Below are 26,693 nucleotides of genomic sequence, written 5' to 3' on the forward strand. Positions count from 1 at the left end.
TTTCATTCGAGTAACGAGACAGTTGACCAGCACCGGCAGCGGCAATACACACTTCTAGTCTGGTATGGGACGACTGCTGCACACGGGCTAGCTTTTCAGCGGGAATGTCCGACCACAGACTACAGTAATACGTTGTTTCACATCATCTGGTGTAGTTGGTATGTCCTTGTGACAGCGCCTTTTAGCTTTCCCACAGGAAAAAAATTTACAGGCGTCAAATCCGAGGGACAGGCAGGCCAATCCCACGATTTGGACACAATTCGTGAAGACATGTTGCAGTAGTTCGTGCACTATGGGCCGGACAGCCATCATGTTGGTACCACAAGTTCCTCATAGTCTGCAATGGAACGTCTGCTAACATCCATGGAAGATGGTCTGTTAGGAGGCTGCGACACCTCTGCGCCATCAGTGTTCCGTTTATAAAATACTGGATTATGAGGTAATGGTTCACGATCCGACACCACAGGTGGGACGCTGACATTCCACCTGACGCCAATGGGGACTGTACAGACTAATTGTGCGTGTTTCAGCGGTTTACCTTGCCATGATTGGTAACTGCGGCTTCATCACTAAACAAGACACATGATACATTTGGAGTGTCCTATCTTAATGCCCATGTACAGAAGTTAACGTGATTTTCATAAGCATTTCCGTGCAGCTCTTGCTGGAGAGAGAAGTGATAGATGGAACCTATGTCAATGGAGAATGCGTAGGGCGCTTGCCTGACTCATGCTACTTCCTCGTACGAATGCGCGGGAACTAACGTGGGGATCAACTGCAACAACAGCAAGAACATTAGTTTCCCACTCTTCTGTCCTCACTTGTTTCCTTCTGTTACGTTGTCTAGGTGTTACACTACCACTTTCACTTAACTGGTCGAAGAGGCTGATTAATAATTGCTGAGATGGTTGATATCTATTAGGATGTGTTGCCGCATACACCGAACGAGAACGAACTGAATTCCTCCTACATTCTCCTTTGAGCACGTCGGGCTTTCCTGCATCAATAAATCCCACCGTCCACTGACGACCTACTGCTTAGACTGTCAGACACTAACTAGCAAGTCGCGATGGACTTCAGGAACGCGCAAACACTGTGAGCAAACGTAACGACATCGTAACGCAGGTTGAATGGCACAAACAAGTGTCGGTGTGGAAAATTTTCAAAATACTAGGTCTCGTAAACGACACGCACTGGAGTCCTGCAACAAACACCACTGACTCTCTATTTTAGCTTACTGATAGGTTGTTAATCTGAGTAGGCAGTGTTCCATTTAAAAAAAAAAGTGTATGTTTGCACAAAAATACGCTATTTAGTTAATATTACAATCACTTTATTAGCTAACAATACGAGCCTCTGACTACCAATCTATTCTGTGGAAACTGCACATCAAAAGCACTTCCCTTCTCCGCAATATTTGCGATGCAAATTTTAGGTGATGCAACCTGTAGTCCATGGCTTCCCATAGTTCATTGATCGGTACAAAATCACACGCTTTCTTCTGTACACAAATATTGGGTGTACTTCTTGACCCCCGGAATACGCCTTCTCACTTATTTAAGAATAAAAATGTGATCCACACAAGATACAACTGTCAAACTTGCCTAGTCCTCTCTTATCTTTCCCTCGGTCTCATTCTCCAACCTGTTTCTCAGTACAGAGCTAAAAGAGCTGCTGTTAGATCACGTAAGACTAATCCCTCTACAGTCGCTTGGGTGCTTGTTGTTCCCTCTTTTAACAGATGGCAGATATGTACGATACACATCACGCTCTTGGTATTTCCTCTCCTCCCACAATCGGATGGAAAAACTTACAAATAATTCTCATCATTTGAGGGGGCCAAATATTTCACAATTCTAATACAGCTCCTACCGGTCCGCTTTCCTTTCCATTTCTTGCCTTTTTCAGCATCACTTTTTATTTCTTCCTCGAGTATAGGTTCTGCCTTACCTAATGTACTGCTTTCGTTGTAGGCTTCTATCACATGGTCTCTTCTTTTTTTCTTCCAGAAGTTCTTCAAAGTGCCTTTTCCGCGGCTCACTATATAAAGGTTGTAATGTGGATGTGGTGTTGCTAGCAAATTCTCGTCTTCCTTACCATCCTCCATATCTCTGCCGATCTTCCATATCCAAGCGAATGCTCTATTTCCCCATACACTCTTTCCCATTCCTCTTCCTTTGTTGCTAATTTCTTAGCCCTCTTTTTATATATCTTTGACCTCTTTCAGTCATCTTCACTCTCAGAGCTTAACCATATATGATATAATTTCTTCTTTCCCTCAACCACCTGCAACAACTCTGTGGTTATCCATTCAGTTCTTACTCTTCTCTCCCTTTCCTTTCCTAAAGCCTCCTCCACTGCATTCTTAATCGACTGATTCAGGAAACTGTGTAGTTCATTGACACTCGAATCCTCCTCCACAGCATCCACTCGTAGATTTAATCTTTGCTAATATAAACTTTCCGTACTTCTTGTAGCAGATCTGTATTTTCGATGCTCTGTAGTTGTAGTTCCAACATCCACCTATTTCTCCTCCTGTTTATTTTGGTCTTAACGGGAAAAGCAGTTTTTGGAGTAACTATATAAATATCGGAGCCACAATCTATTCCTCTTTTTACTCTTACATCTTGTAATCACCCGTTGTCTTAGCACTATTACATAGTCTATAACAAACATTAAGTTCCTTGACGGATTAGCCTAGGTGTACTTACGAATTTTTTTGTGTCCCAATCGAACATTCATGATAAAACACTGAACTTTGCCGAAGTAAATCAAATTCGTACCATTATCATTGTCTACAGACCCTCCCTTTGGCCCTACAACATCATCATTTTCTCTTTTTCCAGATAATCTTTTAAGTTCCTTATTTAAGTTCCCCTATTTATCGTCCAAGTTTCACTTCCGTACATGGCTACACTCCATACAAATACTTTCAGAAACGACTTCCTGACAGTTAAATTTATACTCGATGTTAACAAATTTCTCTTCATCAGAGCCGGCCGTTGTGGCCGAGTGGTTCTAGGCGCTTCAGTCCGGAACCACGCTGCTGCTACGGTCGCAGGTTCGAATCCTGCCTCGGGCATGGCTGTGTGTGATGTCCTTAGGTTAGTTAGGTTTAAGTAGTTCTGTCTAGGGGACTGATGACCTCAGATGTTAAGGCTCATAGCGCTTAGAGCCACTTAAACCTTTTTTGTTATTTTACCTACTCTCTGTATAGCACTCCTATAGAAACAGGAATACTCTCTCACCGAACTGAGAATATGATCAAGGTTAGAGTGGCTGCTAGACAGTATTAGCGTGATATCACCTTGTTGTTGTTGTTGTGGTCTTCAGTCCTGAGACTGGTTTGATGCAGCTGTCCATGCTACCCTATCTTGTGCAAGCTTCTTCATCTCCCAGTACTTACTGCATCCTACATCCTTCTGAATCTCCTTAGTGTATTCAACTCTTGGTTTCCCTCTACTTCTTTACCCTCCACGCTGCCCTCCAATGTTAAATTTGTGATCCTTGATGCCTCAGAACATGTCCTACCAACCGGTCCCTTCTTCTTGTCAAGTTGCGCCACAGACTCCTCTTCTCCCCAAATCTATTCAACAGCTTCTCATTAGTTATGTGATCTACCCATCTGATCTTCAGCATTCTTCTGTAGCACCACATTTCGAAAGCTTCTACTCTCTTCTTGTTGTCCAAGCTACTTATCGTCCACGTTTCACTTCCATACATGACTACACTCCATAGCCGGCCGCGGTGGTCTAGCGGTTCAGGCGCTCAGTCCGGAACTGCACGACTGCTACGGTCGCAGGTTCGAATCCTGCCTCGGGCATGGATGTGTGTGATGTCCTTAGGTTAGTTAGGTTTAAGTAGTTCTAAGTTCTAGGGGACTGATGACCACAGCAGTTAAGTCCCATAGTGCTCAGAGCCATTTGAACCATTTGAACTACACTCCATACAAATACTTTCAGAAATGACTTCCTGACACTTAAATCTATACTCGATGTTAACAAATTTCTCTTCTTCAGAAACGCTTTCCTTGCCATTGCCAATCTACATTTTATATCCTCTCTACTTCGACCATCATCAGTTATTTTGCTCCCCAAATAGCAAAACTCCTTTACTACTTTAAGTGTCTCATTTCCTAATCTAATTCCCTCAGCATCACCCGACTTAATTAGATTACATTCCATTATCCTCGTTTTACTTTTGTTGATGTTCATCTTATATCCTCCTTTCAAGACACTGTCCATTCCGTTCAACTGCTTTTCCAAGTCCTTTGCTGCCTCTGACAGAATTACAATGTCATCAGCGAACCTCCAGGTTTTTATTTCTTCTCCATGCATTTTAATACCTACTCCGAATTTTTCTTTTGTTTCCTTTACTGCTTGCTCAGTATACAGATTGAATAACATCGGGGAGAGGCTACAACCCTGTCTCACTCCCTTCCCAACTACTGCTTCCCTTTCATGTCCCTCGACTCTTATAACTGCCATCTGGTTTCTGTACAAATTGTAAATAGCCTTTCGCTCCCTGTATTTTACCCCTGCCACCTTCAGAATTTGAAAGAGAGTATTCCAGTCAACATTGTGAAAAGCTTTCTCTAAGTCTACAAATGCTAGAAACGTAGGTTTGCCTTTTCTTAATCTTTCTTCTGAGATAAGTCGTAGGGTCAGTATTGCCTCATGTGTTCCAATATTTCTACGGAATCCAAACTGATCTTCCTCGAGGTCGGCTTCTACCAGTTTTTCCACTCGTCTGTAAAGAATTCGTGTTAGTATTTTGCAGCAGTGACTTATTAAACTGATAGTTCGGTAATTTTCACACCTGCTTTCTTTGGGATTGGAATTATTGATAACACCTTATGGGTGAAGAAGAGAATAGAAGCTTTCGAAATGTGGTGCTACAGAAGAATGCTGAAGATTAGATGGGTAGATCACATAACTAATGAGGAAGTATTGAATAGGATTGGGGAGAAGAGAAGTTTGTGGCACAACTTGACCAGAAGAAGGGATCGGTTGGTAGTACATGTTCTGAGGCATCAAGGGATCACCAATTTAGTATTGGAGGGCAGCGTGGAGGGTAAAAATCGTAGAGGGAGACCAAGAGATGAATACACTAAGCAGATTCAGAAGGATGTAGGTTGCAGTAGGTACTGGGAGATGAAGAAGCTTGCACAGGATAGAATAGCATGGAGAGCTGCATCAAACCAGTCTCAGGGCTGAAGACCACAACAACAACAACAACTTATGGGTGACTAACGTTTTGTCACATGTACATATGCATTAAACATTGGCATATATGATCAAATCTGATCCGCGAAACTAATAAAAGAAACTGAAATGAAATAAACCAAGTTATGCCCTTAGAACTGCGGTACTGGAGGGCTGGGTGGCTCCACCGTGGAGCAGAGCCGAGAGCAGCGTTCTGCGCCGGCAGCGCGCGGCGCGGCCTCGGAAGCAGCGGACCAGGAAGCCTCAGAAGGCCGCCTGATACGCCAGCTGCCGCCGACAGCCGCACAACACAGCACGGCGCAGCCCAGCCGAGACGAGGGCGCGCACGAGCCGGCTGCCATTCTCTGTATAGCGGGCTCTGCAGCTCTCGCCGCGGTCCTGCGAATAGCCAGGAGCCTCCTCGCCATCTGTGGCAAGTCGCAGGCAGCAGTGTCAAACGCGTAAACCTGCCTGCATGAACTACGGTTTTTGGAAGAGTCGGCGCTCTGTTTACGGATAAAAGCATTTGAAATATACTGTACTCCGTATCATACTCCTCCCAGATACAATCTAGTGCACGTATTTCAGTTCGTCCGCCCCTGGTAGCTGAGTGGTCAGCGCGACGGAATGTCATACCTAAAGGCCCTAGTTCTGTTCCAGACTGGGTCGGAGATGTTCTCCGCTCAGGGACTGGGTGCTGTGTTGTCCTTATCATCATCGTTTCATCCCCTTCGACATGCAAGTGGCGAAGTGGCGTCAACTCGAAATACTTGTACCAGGCGACCGGTCTACCCGACGGGAGGCCCTAGCCACACGGCATTTCCATTTCCATTTCAATTGAAGAGCCAATTGTCGACCATCAATGTTGTTGCTACGAAACATGTTCTGGTACACACTCCCCATCCCACGTAGCGTCTCTTAAATTTGTAGTGCACGGCGAGATCTCGTACCAGCAAATCTTCCTCTGTCTCTATCGACTCGTAAAGCAAACTTTGCATATGACGCCACAAGAAGTACGCCGACTATAGCACCACGTTCAAACTCATTTAAATCTTGAGAACCTGCCATTGTACCAGTATTAACCGACCTAACAATTGCACCAGGAAACCAGCCGGTATGTAGACAGGAGTGACACCACCAACAGTCGACCAATGGTGTAAATGCTCAGAAGATGACCCCTACGTCGGGTTGAAACCGGTTGGCGGTATTATAACAATAATAAATGCGATTAAGACTGTTCTTGAATTATTGATAAATTAAAATCACTAGCATCGTACGTCAGAACTTTTAAAAAATATATTTTATGCATCATCGCACTCAACACACAAGTTGCTGCCACACAACGTTTATAGTTGGTATGGGATTCGATAACTGTGTATATAGTCTTTGCGGGTGGGGGGGGGGGGTGGGGGGGGGGAGAATGATCCTCACTTTGATCATCCCCTACCCCATGGATCCGCGCCTGCCATTTCTAACTGCATCTGACGTGAAATAAAGATAAAACATAATCGGTTCGTAGCCATATGTGTTGGACAGTATATGGTGAACATAGTGCCTACGCCGCGGTTTGCCGTACTATTCTACAGGACTGAAACCGGGAAATTGTATAGGATAACTAAGAAAAGAAGTGAGGCACCACTAGGTTTGACTGTATAGTTCCCTGGGTTTAGTATGACAATGCATGCCGTAGGTACTTTGATCGCCATATGCAATCCAACGCTAGTATGAATCGCATATATTTTATTTCTGTTTTATGTCAAATGTAATTAGAAATGGCCAGCTACAGTATTTTAATCGCGTTCACAGTCTCTCTCTCCCTCCCCCCCCCCCCCCCCTCCCAAGTCACTGGTATGAAAAACAACTACCTCGATAGACAATTATTTCAGGCAAAAATTATAACTTCCACACACTGAAAGTTAAACGCCTCAATGACCTCAGTGCGCTCAACGCACAGCGTAATCTGAAAAGATGTAAAATTATGAATCGTCAAATCGTCAGCACTCACATTTCGCAGTCACTGACGGATGTCGTCCGGTGAAAGCGAAGTGGTATCTGGGTCCTCCCCCCCCCCCCTCCCCCCCCAGGGAAGTGCTATAGGGTCTCTCCTCTTCTTAATCTATAGAAATACTTTATGATACAGCACTCTTCAATTATTTGCAGATGATGTTGTCGTTTACCGTCTAGTAAAGTCTTCGAAACATCAGAACGATTTGCAAAATGATTTCAACAGGATACCTCCATTGTGCGGAAAGTGGCAATTGACCTTAAACAATAAAAGGCGTTATCTTATATGGTAAATCACACAGATTTCAGTGTTGTCCATTGATCTAAATACCTGGGGATTATAATTACCAACAACTTAAATTGGAGCAGTCACTAAGGAAACCACAGGCTGAGTTTTATTGCACAACTCTTAGAAGATGCAACAAATGTACTAAAGAGACTGCCTGCACGACACTTGTCCGTTCTCATTTGGAGAAGGGCTTCGGGCATGCGAGCCTTACCCGACAGAAATGATGGAGGACAACGAAAAAGTGTAAAGAAAGGCAGCTCGTTTCTTAGTATCGCGAAATGAGAGAGAGAGAGTCACGGATATGATAAGCGATTTGAGGTAGCAACCATTAAAAAAGGCATTTTCCTTGCGGCGAGATACTTCCACGAAATATCAGTCACCATCTATCCTCAACGAATGTGAAAATATTTTCTTGACCCTCACCTACATGTGGAGAAATGACCGTAGCATTATAATAACAACAGTCAGAGCTCTCACAGAAAGACTGAGATGTTCGTTTTGCCAGGTGCTGCTCGATAGTGGAAAACGGTCAATAAATGCGGTTGTCAGAATGTAGCTGTGTGAACACACTGCCAAACACATGTGTGACTCGCATAGTAATTATTTAGATGATGTAGGTGGTAAGGAAAAACAGTGACTTTAGTGAGAGGAGTTCTGTAGTTTATACCAGATCTTTTTCCACAGACTAGGCGTGATGGGCACAGACGAGAGCCAGAAGCCCTTTAGTTTTCGGATTCTAGCATATCGGTACCTGTACTACGACTGCCCATTTTATTGTAATGGTCAGCGTATAGGAATATGTATTTCAAGTAGAGGAAATGGTTTTTGTTGCATCGCCACCCTTGAACTTCTCTAACAAAAACACTTGGAACTGTAACAGAACTTTAATGGAGTTGCAACAACAATCGTTAGTGCAGTTTTCAGTCTGTTACATACGTAGACCAGTTCACAATAAAAAAAAACAACAGATGTTTTGTGCTGTTACTACGTCAACGTATCATCCCCAGACATTAATTTAGCACTGTGAATCCAGTACATAAAGGCTTCTCTCCTCCAGACGGAACTGGCTGTTTCGCATGCAACATTTTCCGCTTGCCACTTACAGCATGCAGATGAGCCAAAAACAGATGGCGAATACAAGGCCGTCTGCGTGTCACAGTAAATTTTACAATGATTTACTAAAGCGTCTAAATGCACATACTTTTGCGATTTGGACTGTTTGTAAAAAAAAAAAAAAAAAAAAAAAAAAAAATTGTTATTTATAGTCTGTAATTTCTAATTCATTTTAATTTCTTTCTAAACTGATGACATGTTTAATCACCATTCTAGCAACAACATGCTTGAAAATATGCTGCCGACCATGAAACAGCCTGCACCCTTATTACGTAACTTTTCGAAGCGTCAGTAGCTGTGGTTATTTCATCATACCGCTATAAATATTCTGTAGGTTTCTTTCATCCAGACCTTTGCATTTCACGGAACCTCGCTTACTAATGCCCTCGTGCAGTGCAACTCCACGTTCCGATACAAAGCATCGCTTTTACGTGCCGAGAGAGGTAGGCTCTCTTTTTTGTAGTAGTGTAGTTCAATAGCCCCTTCTGGTCTTAGAGATTTAGTTTTACCGTTAGTGTCCTAAATGTGTAAAACAAACGTCGGGGTGGTTGCTTTGAAAAGCATTGGGAGAGCCAGCCGGAGTGGCCGAGCGGTTCTAGGCGCTACAGTCTGGAACCGCGCGACCGCTGCGGTCGCAGGTTCGAATCCTGCCTCGGGCATGGATGTGTGTGCTGTCCTTAGGTTAGTTAGATTTAAGTAGTTCTAAGTTCTAGGGGACTGATGACCTCAGAAGTTAAGTCCCATAGTGCTCAGAGCCATTTGAACCATTTTTGAGCCATTCGGCAGATTTTCTAAATTTAGAAGACAAAGCCCTGAATTCCAATCACAACCTCCTCAAACCATATACTTCTACGGATACGTAGGTGATACCATCGTTTTAATGAACGTCACAAAAGATGATATCAATGAATTGAACCAATTATTCAACAGTTCCCAAGCCAAATATAAAATTCACAGTTGATCACTAAGTTGGTGACACCATAAATTTTTTAGACTTTCCTATTAGAATAAAGAATAAAACACGCCAGTCTGTAATTTATCTGAAGCGTACAGCAAAACATACTACCACTCACAGCTCCTCCTGTCACCCCACAGACCACGAAAGGCAGCTTTGCAGCTACCACTCTCTGAAGATAAATGCAAACAATAAATTGAAATAAAAACACAAACAACTATTGCAAATGGCTACAACAGCTTCATAACAGACACCGTAAAGCACTCAATAGCGGCAAAGCTAACACAACACGAAAAACAAAAATAAAATAACATTTTTCTTAAAGTCCCATTTCTAGGTAATATTTCATATCAGACTGCCATTGTCTTCAAAGAAAGAGACATAAACATATCCTTTCCCACCGACAATAACACCTGGCAGAAGTTACAACAGCAACACACGGAATCCACTTCATCATATAGGTGTGTAGAAAATTGAATGTTTAGACTGTGACTGTTTTACACAGGCCAGACAGATTGATCATTTGACATTAGATTCAAAGAATTCGAAAACAATACACACATCAGTAATGAAACAAAACACCATGCCAACAACATAAGTATCGCAATCCTACACATCCAGCCTCTCTCTTTCTCTCTCTCTCTCTCTCTCTCTCTCTCTCTCTCTCACACACACACACACACACACACACACACACACAGACGCCCCTTCGTATTTAAAATAAATAATTAGTTATGTTATCATGACATCCCCAAATGAACAATGGAATGGCCTCATTTGTTATTATACCATCACACCAAGAGCTTGTACCCACTTGATGATGGGATTTAAACCATCGAAACACATTGTGGTTATAAATAAACTGTGACTGGTGATAGTAAACTTGTTGTTTCGTTCGATTCCAGTGACAGCCACAGTAAAGCCTAACCTAAAATGTTCGCGTTTGAAGTTATACTGTAATCTTCAGCCGGCCGGAATGGTCGAGCGGTTCTAGGCGCTACAGTCTGGAACCGCGCGACCGCTACGGTCGCAGGTTCGAATCCTGTGTTGGGCATGGATGTCTGTGATGTCCTTAGGTTAGTTAGGTTTAAGTAGTTCTAAATTCTAGAAGACTGATGACCTTAGAAGTTAAGTCCCATATTGCTGAGAGCCATTTGAACCATTTTTTTTGTAATCTTCATTCCACCGTTTTCAGATTATCTCCCTGTTTCGCATCGAAACCTCCCCTGCTCACTAACACGCCAGATCAGCACTCTTGGGATGCTACCCCTAAGTAGTGCTGCCCATGCCCTGCTAGTCCTATCTGGGATGGGTCTGGAAATCGGTATATGGGATGTATATGAAGGGACGATTCCCGTCAGATCACCGCATTTAAGCGCAGTCGGGCTGGGCTAGCACTTGGATGGGTGACCATCCGGTCTCCCAAGCGCTGTTGGCAAGCGAGGTGCACTCAGCCCTTGTGAGGCAAACTGAGGAGCTCCTTGATTGAGAAGTAGCGGCTCCGGTCTCGTAAACTGACATACGGCTGGGAGAACGGTGTGCTGACCACATGACCCTCCATATCCCCATCCAGTGACGCCTATTGGCTGAGGATGACACGGCGGCCTGTCGGTACCGTTGGGCCTTCATGGGCTGTTCTGGAGGAGTTTTTTTATGTAGAGACAAGCAAACGAGTACAATTTTAGAGAAATTGGAAGATTTATTCAAGAGAAAGTGCTTCACAAACTGAGCAAGTCAGTAACACGTTGGTCCAGCTCTGACTCTTAGGTAAGCATTTATTCGGCTTAGCAGCGATTGATGGAGTTGGTGCATGTCCCTCGAGGCATATGATGCAAATTCTGTCGAATTGGCGTGTTAGGTCGTGAAAAATTCCGAGCTGGTTGGCGGGTCCTGGCCATAATGCTCCGAACGTTTTCAGTTGTGGAGAGATCCGGGCACCTTAATGTGCAAGATAGGGTGTTGAAAGCACAGAGACAAGCAGTAGAAACTCTCCGGTGTACGGGCGGGCATTGTCTTGCTGAAACGTAAGTCCAGGATGGCTTGCTGTGAAGGCAAGAGGGCATGAAAATGGGGCGTTGAATACTGCTGTGCTGTAACGCTGCCGCGGATGACCACCAAAAGGGTCCTGCTATAAAAACAAATGGCACCCAATGGGGTCGTATGGCTGGCGACAGTTATGTTGGTATCCCACCGCTCTCCAGTCACGTGTTTGGCCTGGAATCGTACTGACTGGATGAGAATTGCCTTCAGTGACGATTCTCGCTTCGATTTGAGACCCGATGACTAGAGAAGACGAAGATAAAGCCCTCCCGCACATGGCGTGGGTTGCTGTTGGTTGTCTTCATGCTTGCAACGCTACCGTGACCAGGAGGGTCGCCGGATCCCTCCCCAGTTGAGGACATTTGGAGCATTATGGGCAGTGCCCTACAACCACATGGATATTTCGATGATCTAGCGCGCCCGTTTTACTTACTTCGGCACAACATCCCTCAGACGGAGATTCAACAGCTCTATCAATTAATTCCAAGCCGAAAAATTGCTTGCATAAGGGGCAGAGGCAAACCTACGTTTCTAGCATATATAGACTTAGAGAAAGCTGGAATAATCTCTTTCAAATTATAAAGGTGGCAGGGGTAAAATACAGGGAGCGAAAGGCTATTTACAATTTGTACAGAAACCAGATGGCAGTTATAAGAATCGAGGGGCATGAAAGGGAAGCAGCGGTTGGGAAGGGAGTGAGACAGGGTTGTAGCCTCTCCCCGATGTTAATCAATCTGTATATTGAACAAGCAGTAAAGGAAACAAAAGAAAATATTCGGAGTAGGTATTAAAATCCATGGAGAAGAAATAAAACCTTTGAGGTTCGCCGATGACATTGTAATTCTGTCAGAGACAGCAAAGGACTTGGAAGAGCAGTTGAATGGAATGGACAGTGTCTTGAGAGGAGTATATAAGATCAACATCAACAAAAGCAAAACGAGGATAATGGAATGTAGCCGAATTAAGTCGGGTGATGCTGAGGGAATTAGATTAGGAAATGAGACACTTAAAGTAGTAAAGGAGTTTTGCTATTTGGGGAGCAAAATAACTGATGATGGTCGAAGTAGAGAGGATATAAAATGTAGACTGGCAATGGAAAGGAAAGCGTTTCTGAAGAAGAGAAATTTGTTAACATCGAGTATAGATTTAAGTGTCAGGAAGTAGTTTCTGAAAGTATTTGTATGGAGTGTAGCCATGTATGGAAGTGAAACATGGACGATAAATAGTGTAGACAAGAAGAGAATAGAAGCTTTCGAAATGTGATGCTACACAAGAATGCTGAAGATTAGATGGGTAGATCACATAACTAATGAGGAAGTATTGAATAGGATTGGGGAGAAGAGAAGTTTGTGGCACAACTTGACCATAAGAAGGGGCCGGTTGGTAGGACATGTTCTGAGGCATCAAGGGATCACCAATTTAGTATTGGAGAGCAGCGTGGAGGGTAAAAATCGTAGAGGGAGACCAAGAGATGAATACACTAAGCAGATTCAGAAGGATGTAGGCTGCAGTAGGTACTGGGAGATGAAGAAGCTTGCACAGGATAGAGTAGCATGGAGACCTGCATCAAACCAGTCTCAGGACTGAGGACCACAACAACAACAACAAACAAGGGGCAGAGGTGGACCAATCGGTTATTGACCTGCTCAATTTATGAAGTTCTCTCTTCTGAAAAAGTCATCCAATTTTTCTGAAATTGTAGTCATTTTTTTTAATGCAGTTTTGTCATATGATCACATGGTTGGAGACCTTGGCTGTTATTCGAAACGAATGTTGATGGTGTTGAGACAGCAACCAGCCACAAATTTATTTTAAGTTACTTTATTCAAAAGGTACTATTACCAGTTTCGAATCATTGCAGTTCATCTTCAGACGGCTTTCATGCTGTCATATTCTAATGAAAGCATGAAAGCCGTCTGAAGATGAACTGCAATGATTAGAAATTGGTAATGGTACCTTTTGAATAAAGTAACTTAAAATAAATTTGTGGCTGGTTGCTGTCTCAACACCATCAACCATTTTGTTTGTCTGTACATGTACAACTAGCGATTTCCATCCCATTCGGATAATTTCTTCGTGGTGCATTCCTTTTGTCTCAGAGCGTATTTGAGACTGGTTAGCATGAGTGTTTCGTAAACTACCTCCTTACTAGACGGATTGCATGTCCAAGTATCCTATCAATGTACCGAAGTCTGCCACATGCTTGACCTACGAGTGGTTCTTTGTAATCATTGCATTTCATTTCCCCGCATATTGTTAGAAGTCCTTCACCATCATACCATCTCTTGCACGATCGTTAGTGCTGTAGTATGTGCGTGAAACTCGGTGTGCAGATTCCAATTGTAAGGAAAAGCAACCGACGGAATGCAGCATTGAGAAGTCCTAGAGGTGTATTGTTGCGGCCTTCGGTCGGAAGACTGGTTTGATGCAGCTCTCCATGCTACTCTACCCTGTGCAAGTCTCGTCATCTCCGAGTAACTACCGCAACCTACATCCTTCTGAATCTGCTTAATGTATTCATCTCTTGGTCCTCCTCTACGATTTTTACCCCACACGCTTCCCTCCAGTACTAATTTGGCGATTTCTTGATGCTTCAGAATGTGTCCTACTAACCGATCCCTTCTTCCAGTCAAGTTGTGCCACAAATACCTCTTCTCCCCAATTCTGTTCAGTACCTCCTCGTTAGTTACGTAATCTTCAGCATTCTTCTGTAGCACAACATTTCAAAAGCTTCTATTCTCTTCGTGTTTAAAGTGTTTATCGACCATGTTTCACATCCATACATGGCTAGGCTCCTTAGAAACATTTTCAGAAAAGACTTCCGGACACTTACATCTACACTCGCTGTTAAGAAATTTCTTTTCTTCAGAAACGCTTTCCTTGTCATCGCGAGTTATATTTTATATCCTGTCTACTTCGACTATTCTCAGTTTTTTGCTGCTCAAATAGCAAAATTTATCTACTACTTTCTATTTCCCTTAGCATCATCTGATTTAATTCGACTACATTCCATTATCCTCGTTTTGCTTTTATTGATATTCATCTTATATCCTCTTTTCAAGACACTGTCCGTTGCGTTCAGCTGTTGTTTCAGGTCCTTTGCTGCCTCTGACAGAATTACAGTGTCATTGGTAAACCTCAAGGCTGTTATTTCTTTTCCCTGGATTTTCATTCCTACTCCAAATTTTTCTTTGGTTTGCTTTACTGCTTGTTGATTTTACAGATTGAATAACACTCGGGATAGGCTACAACGCTGTCTCACTCCCCTGTCAACCATTACTTCTCCTTCATGTCTCTCGACTAGGGGTGTTACGACGGTTTATTTATTATGAGCGCTACCCGAAAAAAAAATTAGGGCTACAGTGAAGCTAAGGTAAACGCTTTTGTGTGCAGTATCAATACTGGTGACAGAAATTACTTACACTCCTAGGATTCGAACCTGCTACGTTTGGGTGTGAGACCATTACATTAGCATGTACCTATGATCGCGGTTACGGAGGTGCATGTACTGGGTGGTCAAAAAGTCAGTACAAATTTGAGAACTTAATAAACCACGGAATAATGTAGATAGAGAGGTAAAAATTGACACACATGCTTGGAATGACATGAGGTTTTATTAGAACCAAAAAAAGTTCACAAAATATCCGGCAGATGGCACTGGACAGCAAAACGTCAGTGACTGCGCATGACAATCTTGTATAAAAGGAGGTGTAATGAGAGAGAGAATCAGATGCGCCAGCAGTCGCAACACGTTGACGTTACCTGAAAAGGCGCTTTTAGTGAAGCTGTATTATCAGAATGGGGAATGTGCTAGTTCAGCGTTACGATCCTATCGCCATAAGAAGGGGACTCGAACGTCTAAAGGTCCGTTGACAAATGCAGCTGTGGCGAGAATGATTTCGAAGTCCGAAGTCACGAGTTGTTTAGACGATAGACCCCGTAGTGGCCGACCGAGCACAAGGCGTAATGCTGCTGAGACAGTTCAGGAAGAAATGGAGACTGTAGCGGGTTTGCTCGGGGAAGTCAGCTCTCGTGCAGTCGCACTTCGCACCGGCATTCCGTACACTACTGTTTGTTTGGCACTTAGGCGTACCCTCCGATGCTATCCGTACAAAATCCATCGGCATCATGAACTGTTACCTGACGATTTAGTGAAGCGGAGGGCATTTGCGGTAAGGGCGTTTTAAAAGATGGCGGAAGATGACGATTGGTTGAGTAACATGTTGTGGACCGACGAAGCTCATTCCACGGTCTGTCAACGCCCACAACTGCAGAATTTGGGCTATCGAAAATCCTAGAACTGTCGTGGAAACTCCATTGCACGACGAGAAAGTCACGGTATGGGTTGGATTTACCACATCTACCGTTATTGGGCCTTTTTTCTTCGAGGAAATGCGTGATTCTGGATTTGTAACTGCTACCGTGACGGGTGAGAGGTACGCCTGTAACCTCCCCCTCACTTATCGACCTTTATGACAGTGAAATATTAAACCGCGTGTACCTAATGGAAATTTTGGAAAAGCAATCGTCACCGAAGTTAATCTGTCGGTAAAGAGGGAGGAAATGGTTACATCTAAATGAAAGGAAAAATGTTAATGAAATTGGTGGAAATTAATTTTGAGAAAAGGGTGAAATTAATAAAGAAAGTAAATGTGCGGTAATTACGTTAACAATTAATTGGCGTTAATTAGATATTTGAGAGGTTGACACATGTTGTGTGAAAACTGGATGTTTCTCAGAAGTAATAAATTTCGCTACACTCTGATTTAATTTAGCAGAAGAATTAATGAAACCGGAAAATTGAAACTTAATTTAGTGACTGAAATTAATAGTGAGCTTTGTTTATGAAGCACTACGAAATTCAGTAAAATAAGGTTAGTCTTGGGCTACCTCAACAATCATTTCAAAAGCTACTTGAATCTACGCAATTTAGAAATAAGAGATTTAACTTTGAATTTGAATTAAATGATTCTGGACAATTAACAATAGTAACATTTAGTACGTACCAAGCTGAACTGCAGTCACAGGTAAGCTAAAATATGCTATCAAAACTCGCACTCTTAATTTGTGCTTGTGTAATCTAAATATTGTAGCCAGCTATGAATACCTTAACTGAACTTTGAAATTAAAGTAGTGAAATGGAATGATATTACTTTAATGCTGGCGTTTGAATTTCAACGACACTCGGGTTCATTCCAGAAAAGGAAGGGACCCTACTTGGTAATGCAATTGGGGCAATGAGCAACAAAGGTTCATGCTAAGTTGCTGTATTTTTGTGATGCAATAGTTTTAAAAGCTGAGGTCTGCCTACAGTTCTAAAACTTTACGTGCTTCCAGTCTTCCTTGTTGGTTGATTGGAGGTTTGAAGCCGTCGATCGAGGAGGTGGCGACAGTCACTCATTGTCGGCGGTCGCTGTTGCAGAAGCTGGATGTTGGCGTGCCTCCTTCTCGACACGGTCACCAGGCGAAACAGGCTTTGATGTGCGCCAGCTAATGCTTCCCGTCCGCTACACCGCGTCAGAAACTATCATAGCAAGTCGAGCGCAATTACATGCTGCCAAACCACGAAAGCGCGGCAACTCGCGAAAGCGTCACACAACACACCTGCTCCACCGCCCTACTCCCGCCAGACTCTCTCTGCCCGCGCTCCACGCGGCAGAGTTAACACTCCCAAAGATCCTAAACACTGGTTCTCCACACGACCTATCGATGCAATCGTTCGATAGCATAGTTTTCCCTTGGCAAGACCCAGCGTAAAAATACAAATAATATTTACAAAACAAACCAATTATACATCGACATAAATGCATAAATATATACATACAAATAGTAAAACAAATACAATATATAAAGACACAGAAATGTCATATCTTCAGGTAACAAAATAAGGAAAAAAAAATTATAGTACAATAGATGGAAATAGGAGGATATGCATTTCCGGCGTTACACGCCGATATGTTACAGAATCCCATCATCCCCAGCCTGGCTGATAAACACCTGCTGGAACGTACGACGTTTATGCAGGATGGCGCTCCACCCCATATTGCTAGACGCGTGAAAGATCTCTTGCGCGCGTCGTTTGGTGATGATCGTGTGCTCAGCCGCCACTTTCGTCATGCTTGGCCTTCCAGGTCCCCAGACCTCAGTCCGTGCGATTATTGGCTTTGGGGTTACCTGAAGTCGCAAGTGTATCGACATGCTGAAAGACAACATCCGACGCCAATGCCTCACCATAACTCCGGACATGCTTTACATTGCTGGTCACAACATTATTCCTCGACTACAGCTACTGTTGAGGAATGATGGTGGACATATTGAGCATTTCCTGTAAAGAACATCATCTTTGCTTTGTCTTACTTTGTTATGCTAATTATTGCTATTCTGATCAGATGAAGCGCCATCTGTCGGACATTTTTTGAACTGTTGTATTTATTTTGTTCTAATAAAACCCCATGTCATTCCAAGCATGTAAGTCAATTTGTACCTCTCTATATACATTATTCGGTGATTTATTCAATTTTCAAATTTATACTGACTTTTTGATCACCCGGTATAATGCTTCGCATGGAATACGTTTTTCAAGTCCAAGGCAAGAGGGAGGGGATCGGCTGCGTCCTGGACGGTGTCAGGTGTCCGCGCCGTTGGCCACAGCTAGGGTGAGAGGTGTCTGGACCGGCCGGCAACTCGTTAGCTGACGCTGCGGGAGGCCGCTCGCGACCGGCTGCGAACCCGCAAGCCGCCTTCTGCGAGTGGCGGCGCGATTTTATCTCTGTGATGACGTGTTTCAGGTAACGCCTCCACCTGGCATTAGAATGTAGACAATGAGAACCGAGTGGATGAAAATAGCTTTCTTGACTGCCTCATTGGTATGCTGCAAGGTAGTGATCCTCGACGCTGCCGTTGTTTACGAAGAGTCGTTATAGACCTTTTGTTGTATCACGTAGCAGATGGTTTCGCTAATTAACCTTTGAAAGAAGCTGATTGTAACCGGGACGATAGTTTGACCACTGCAGAGCCTTCCACGGTCTTGGTATAAGCTCACCTGTCAAATTACACTGCCTGACAACCAAAGTGAAATACCCGGAAGACGTGGTCAGATGTCAGGATAACTTCGTACACATACATACCAGCGGTAGGTATGTATATGATGAGAGTTGCTGCCGGCCGCTGTGGCCGAGCGGTTCTAGGCGCTTCAGTCCGGAGCTGCGCTGCTGCTGCGGCCGCACGTTCGAATCCTGCCTCGGGCATGGATGCGTGTGATGTTCTTAGGTTAGTTAGGTTTACGTGGTTCTAAGTCTAGGGGACTGATGACCTCAGATGTGAAGTCCCATAGTGCTCAGAGGCATCTGAACCATCAGAGTTGCTATTCCCTATGACAAGTAGTACAGCCATCAGAGTTCACTAGTGTTGTTCGTGTTTAGCATTGTTACTACTCTTTGAAGGGTGCAAAAGGGGCTTTGGTTGGTTGGTTGATTCAGGGGGAGTGATCAGACAGCGAGGTGATCTGTCCCACCGGATTAGGAAAGGATGTGGAAGGAAGTCGGCCGTGCCCTTTCAAAGGAACCGTAACGGCATTCGCCTGAAGCGATTTAAGGAAATCACGGAAAACCTAAAGCAGGATGGCCGGACGCGGGTTTGAACTGTCGTCGTCGGCCGCTGTGGCCGAGCGGTTCTAGGCGCTTCAGTCCGGAACCGCGCTGTTGCTACGGTAGCAGGTTCGAATCCTGCCTCGGGCATGGATGTGTGTAATGTTCTTAGGTTAGTTAGGTTTAAGTAGTTCTAAGTCTAGGGGACTCATGACCTCCGATGTTAAGTCCCATAGTGCTTGGAGCCATTTGAACCATTTTGAACCCAATGGCAGCGGTGTATGCATCCAGGCCAAAGGGTTTGCAACGCCGGACTGATAAGTTGGCTCATACTCCCAGATACGAGTATTTCCAATCATTGCAATAGCATTGAATAGCCTCTTAACACGTGAAGTTTCATTTCCTTCTTCTCGTCAGGGTGCTTTACTTTTTTTGCATTCATTGCATTAGTTTACACCCTTAAAAGAGCTAATGGTCGCTTTGGAGCGCTGTAGATGATATTGAAATGGTACTGGAGGTCATGCGACCTTGTGCCGCTGACATAAGCCATAGCAGTCAGATTGAGCGCATGTGCCAGTAGGTTGCACAGAACAAGCACAGTTAAGATGGCACGACATGGAGACCGGTGGAAAGAAGCTGCCGTGTTTGGACGTGGCGTTGGCCACCGTCTGCATGAAGTTCCGCAATTATTGTGTATGAGCGCTGGCTGTTCACAATGTCTGCAAGAAATGGTGTACCGCTTGCAGCAGTGTGACGCGTTGTGAGGACAGTGGTCGTAATAAAATACTGATGAACAGGTGACGTAGATGAGTAGTGTCACACCTTGTCGAAAGTAGTCGGTTTCTAACACGACAGAAATACTACTATCAGCACACGTCTATTCCGGCCGGTTTCCGAGCGAAGGGTGAAAGGAACTGCATGCAATTTACTTGTGTAGTCGGGTATCTCGCGAAAGGTCATTGGTTACACCAGCACACAATGCTGTGGGTCTTCAATGGGTCAAAGAACACAGAAGTTGGACAGCAGCTATGGCCTGTAGTGTGGTCCAATGAATGGTTCAAAAATGGCTCTAAGCACTATGGGACTTAACATCTGAGGTCATCAGTCCGCTACACTTAGAACTACTTAAACCTAACTAACCTAAGGACATCACCCAGATCCATGCCCGAGGCAGGATTCGAACCTGCGACCGTAGCAGCAGCGCGGTTCCGAACTCAAGCGCCTAGAACCGCTTGGGCACAGCGCCCGGTCCTATGAATCGTAATGCTGCATCTTTTTACATGATGGAGGGCCTAATTTTTAGGTTGAAGATGGTTCTCTGTTGTTTTAGCGGTGTTTTTCGAACCATGAGTTGCACCCACCCACTCACGTTACTGCAGACATGGACAAGGATGTTTATTTCAACACTCCCGGTCCTTCTGGCCCCGCAGCCATATAGGGGTTATGTTGAGCTAAGAAATATTTTAGAGATGTGATGCTTTCTAATGTACGAGGGCTGTTCAAAAAAGTATCCTACCTTTTTTTTAGTATTGAAATCAACAGTGGTATCAGGGCACTTGAGGTCTCTCTGTTTAGAAGCATACGTAGTGCGCATGCTTGATTTTTTCCTCGACTGCGAAAACAACCAGTCGCTGGCTAGCCGTTGACAAGTAAACACTTGTAAGTCGGAGGCGACAGATTTTGCGTAGTGGGCAAAATGACAGAAGAATGGAATAACGTTATTGCATCAAATTTTGTTTCAAGCTTGGCGATTCTCAGCTTGAAATAATCGGCAAGATTCGGCAAGTGTTTAGGGACGAACGAATGAGTATCACACAGTTAAAGAAGTAGTAAACCGCATGAAAGATGGCTGCCCATCAGCGAATAGTCAAGCACGTTCGGGAAGGCCCTCAGCATCCGCAAATTAAGTTGTTAGTAATTGCGTAAGGACGCAGGATGCAGGATAAACGAATCACGATCAGAGAACTTGCAGACGAGGTTAAAATTAGTATTGGATCCATTCATTCAATTTTAAATGAACATTCGGACCTCAGGAGGATCTCAGCAAAATTTACACCAAATTAGCTAACAACCGAACAAAAGCGACTTCTGTCGGAGAACTTGCAGGATATTGTGAAAAGCAACTCCAACTTTCTTAACACAGTGCCGCCGCGGTGGCCGAGCGGTTCTAGGCGCTTCTGTCCGGAACCGCGCGACTGCTACTGTCGCAGGTTCGAATCCTGCCTCGGGCATGAATGTGTGTGATGTCCTTAGGTTAGTTAGGTTTAAGTAGTTCTAAGTTCTACGGGACTGATGACCTCCGATGTTAAGTCCCATAGTGCTCAGAGCCATTTGAACCATTTTTCTTTTTGAATAGCCCATCTCTGTTGTCTAAACGGAAACACGAAAGAGGCAAGGAATTTCCGTGTAGAGAGCGTGTAAAGAATTATTTTTTTAGATAAATCTGCGTCTTTCGACATCGGGGAACCGCGAAGACTCCACCTCAGCGCCTAGTGGTTCCCACAGATCAACAATCTTAACGTGTAACTGTTGCTCTGCACGCCACGGTGACTTCATCAAGAGGCGGACAGAATCGTTGTGTCGACTAACTCTGTTACGCTCGCGCCATATTTAAACAGGTTTTTCGCTAAAAGGATTTACGCAACAGGAAGTTGCTGGCGCGTGCTGCATCACCCGAAATTTCTCTCCCAGCCGGACGGGACGGCCTTGGGAAGCGGCGACAGGAGACACAGCGACGAGACAGCATCCGCCTTCTACGTCTTGTCCACCACTTGGATTCAAGCGGCGACTCGTGTGCGCCAGCACAGCTCTTTATTCTTTAATCCTTGGAACAGTGTTACTAATTAATAATTTAGAAGAAGAGCTGTTCCTAATCTCACATTAAGGGGGCGAGACAGACACAGGTTGTGATCTTCAAAAAGCGATTTTTCAAAATCTTTTTTTTCTCATGCTCCAAATATTTAGGGACATTTTGTTGAAAAAATTATTGCGGTATAAGTGGTAGTTTTCGAGTTATCGATTGAATAGTAAAACAATGCCCTCCGGTCGCTCCGTCGAGAACCAAGCTCCCCGACAGTAACTTTTAATTTTACTTGTGTCTATTTTTGTGTTTCACAAAATTTTCATTTGGTGATAGATGCTACCACAAATACAATAATTTCCTATTATGGGAATGCGCTTAGAGAAATTTCTATTCCTGTTATTAACATAGAGCAGCTATATGGGCTAACAGGTATCACAAATGCTCTTGGGATTCCAGTCCGATTCATTGCTTATGTTCTAAGGGAAATGAGTCGTGGTGTCCATACCAGCGTGCAGTGTCTGAAGGAACTGTTAATAATTATAGGTACAAAAATACTTTACCACCAGCAGTGATGAAAGCTGTCAAGCCTATGTTTAAAAATTTAGTTTCCACAGAGTTCTTAAAAATACGTCGTGGAGCTAACCCACAAGATATTGATGAGCCACTGAACAGCGAAATTTGGTAAGTTTGACCCAAAACCGGATATTGTGGAAAAATTAGTATTAAATTTCCAACTAATGATTCAGTAGTCACATTCAGTGAAGGCGTGAAACGTAGACTGGAAGTAATTAAGCAGTTGAACCTCAAAAGTTTCGTAAACTTGCGTTGGTCCAAGTGGACACAGTGCGAATAAAGTCACCTGAGAAAAGTAAGTTAGAGACAATAACGGACCCAAGAAAACGAAGGAGAAGACAGAGTACCAATCATCATTAGAAGGGACAACCTACTACTCTGCTGGTGGCTTTTGATTTGCATTAATACAACAACAAAGATACGAGAGTTGGATTAGCAATGTTTATTGCTTGTTTTCCGCACTTAATGATTTCTTGATCCTTTTCCCTCATAATTCAAAAACTAAATAAAATAAAGCTTTGAAACTGTTTTGGATATATCAAGCGATATAATAACAAATTCAAGCAAGATCAAGTTATTCTATGGAATAATTTCTCAGTTAAAAATATATTACAATGTCCAGAAAGTTTAAGAACTAAATTCATAATCTGAAACATAATTAAAAATACTATTTATTATGGTATAAAACAAAAGAGCTTTGTTTGTAAATATGTATTTTTCTAATAAAGTAAACTAAACACGACATTAGAAAGTTAAAAGCTATTCCAGACGTGAGGGAAACGCTATAGTGCTACTTTTGAACAGCTGCTATTTTGAAATAATTTATAAGGCAAGAAGTTTCTCATGATAGATTATATGTCTATACTACACACGAAGACGAGTTGTTTGAAAATGTCAACCTTTATTATTTAAAGTTTACTATGGTAGGAGAAAAAACTGTTGAACGTCAAATTTTTGCGGCTCTAATCTGTGTTTGCCCCTTACATCAGAAAGTTATAAATTCCGTGTTTTATGTTGTTATTGTAAGTTCTTGCAGAAAACTATTAGAAGTAGTTCGAAAATAAAGCGAAATCGATCGTATCGATTTTCTTTATTGTAACATATCGTTACTGGCTATACGGTAGCTGTTGGCGTCGGCAGAGACTGTTTCTGGCGTCTGGTGGAAAACCTCTTAGCGAGTTGGTCAACTGTTTCACTATCGAGAATGCCTTGATGCCCTTTTATGCAAAGTAAGAGGACGTCAGAGCCCAGTGTCCGCGCGTATATTATGGCCTTCAAAACATTCAGGACATATTTGCTAATCTGTTCATAAAACGCCGGATGTTAATAGTTTCTGCAAAACATTTTGGCATTACGTGAGGATCAATACGAGCCAGAAAGTCTACGTGCCATAATAAATAGCCTCCCTGAAGACCAGTAACTCCGCCGTGTGAAGAAGATGTATCGTATATCCACTTCAGTTCTAGAGCCACCCTTACGGATAAGGAAGAGCTCCAGGACTTCAGTAACGTTCGTCCCCGTTCTGAAACCGGATGGCAAGTATGACACCGGGGCTGGGATGAAGAAAATGTCAAACCGAGAGCGAAAGCAAGGGAGTTTCGAGTCTTGTAGGCCGAGAGGTAAAAGATACCGCCATTTCTCATTGCTGCGAATTAGTAAGGGAGTTCGGTTCGTCTTTCGCCCGTGTGCGGCCTACGTGAGCCCCCAAGGCGAGTGTTGTGGTTTGGTGAGCGTTCACGTGCACAGTGCGAAATCTCGTATCTGATTGCATAGCCATTTAATGAAAGTGATGAACCTGGACAGGTCTAAAATTACAAGTGTTTCTGTGAGAAGTTGAAGTGTCGTGTTTCTGTGTGAGTTATTAACTATTGGCTTTCAACTGTTTTTATTTTTTTTACTTTGTTGGGATTGTGGGTGTAAGTTGCTAGAAACCAGAAGCAGACGATCCACTGACCGTTATCTGCCTGTCCTGTTGTCGGATCTCAATTTCTTTGTGACATTAGTCCCTGATTTTAGAATGGTGGAAAATTTAATCCAATCTCGCACGTCAAAAGCAAGATGGGCAGCCTTTAATTAGATTATGTGTAATAGTGTAGTTTCCAAGTTAATGTTAACGGAACCATACACCATCAAACAATTTGTCAAACTTTACACCTGTGCCAAATATTTTACCGTGTACTGTGGTTTTTTTATGTGATTGTCAAACACGGTGCATGTTTGACGTGTTTGAGAGAAATTGTGACTGAAGGAAAATTTGACAAGATGTCGGACGTAATTCCTGTTGATTCCTCGCCGCAGATGTTTAGTAAAAAAGAGTTTTATTACCGTTTATATCAGTGTATCATGAGTTTCCACAACTATGGAAACTACGATCAGAGATGAAAATAAAATGACATTGGCATTTAACAAAATGGTAGAGGTGACTCATTATTCCCAGTCATATATTACGCAGGAAGAGCTTAAGAAAAATCGGAATTCTACCCACAACATACGAGCAGCAGAGCAATAAAACAAAAAATTGAAGTTCTCCGGTTCTTCCACGGACGTTGTCGGTTGTATATTTTCACGCTGTGGCATTTTAATGAACTGTCTTTAGAGTCCCAAGTCGCTTACTTGTGTATTCTCTTTCAGTGTGAGAGCAAAGTAACTCTAAACAACTTATTAAAAGGTTGACTCTCCATTCGGGGAAAACTGACGTAATCATCCGTGTGTAAAATTCCATTTAATAGGTTTCGTGTGTGTATTTCTTTCTCATTTTAAACCATTCACCGGACCATCGTCTAGATTTCTTCTCTTTTAGAGTCAGTGTTAGAAATGCTTTATCTGCATTTTTAGTCAAAAATGCAGCATGCGTGAACAGCTTCAAATGTGAGCCTGAACTGACAAACTTGTTGGATCGTGTACGGGCTTGTTAGACAAATCCCTAGATAGAGGCGTTCGACCAATACTTTAATATTGCTCGTCAGTATAGGAGACAGGAAACAGAGAAGCTCCAGAGAAAAGCGGCGCGTTTCGTTAGTGATTCATTTCAAAAGCTTCCCAGAAATGACCAACCAACTAAGATGGCGACTCTGCAAGAAAGGCGTTCAGCATCACATTCTGGCTTATTATTAAAGTTCCGAGAGCATGCGTTCATAGAACTGTCGACAGACAGCTTAGTTTTTCTACGTATCTCTCGCGAAAAGACCATGAAGATAATATGAGAGAGATTTGAGCCCACACGGGGGCTTGCGCTCAATCGTTCTTCCCGCGAAATATTCGTGTCTGGAACAGGAAAAGGGGGAAATGACAGTGGTACACAAACTACCCTCCGCCACACAACGCAAGGTGGCTTGTGGAATAGAGATGTAGATAAGAGTGAATTTGACAAATTAGTTTGAACGTATACGGAGGCCTGAAGTCACGTAACTTGTGTCGCCCATTGCACGTCGCTAAATGTGCATTGAAGCTAACAGCGATCGCGAGCAGACTTAAGGAGCCCCCCTGCATGATAAAACACTGTTTTAGAAAAGCTGTCCCTTTCATATTTATTGTATTTATTTATTTAACATGGCTTCGTTAGGGCCATCAGGCCCTCTCTTACACGTGAACAAGAATTCACACATACAGCATATATGACATCATAGTTACCTAAGAAAATAACGGTTTTAGTATGAAAACCAATGTTAAAATGATATGAGTGTCTCCAGTGGCGGTGTGAGTAAATTATACTATGACTTAACAAAGTTAATACTGGCATTAGCTGTATTACTGCAGCTGCAGCCACTAATACTAATAATAGCAGTAATAATAATAATAATAATAGTGGCAGATAAAAGAATTTATAAATCTACAAAATAGATCTTTTCTGATACAACATGTTTCGGGGAAAGGAAATTTAAGGAGACTACTTCGGCTAAGAATACTAAGAAATGAGGAGAATCAGGTCGGAAAGAGAGGTGTGCAAGAGAAACTAGTGCATGCAGAGACAACGATAATCATAGTGTTGCTTTAGTAAATATGTCATCGCATGTCTTCTGGAACTGGAGGTGTTATTTAGTTCTCTAAAATAATGCGGGGGGATGTTCCGGAGTCGGGTTTCTACTTCTGAGAAGGACTTGAAGAGCGACGGAGTGAGGCAGAAAGG

This window comes from Schistocerca serialis, chromosome 1 (assembly GCF_023864345.2).
Source record: "Schistocerca serialis cubense isolate TAMUIC-IGC-003099 chromosome 1, iqSchSeri2.2, whole genome shotgun sequence".
Lineage (NCBI taxonomy): Eukaryota > Metazoa > Arthropoda > Insecta > Orthoptera > Acrididae > Schistocerca > Schistocerca serialis.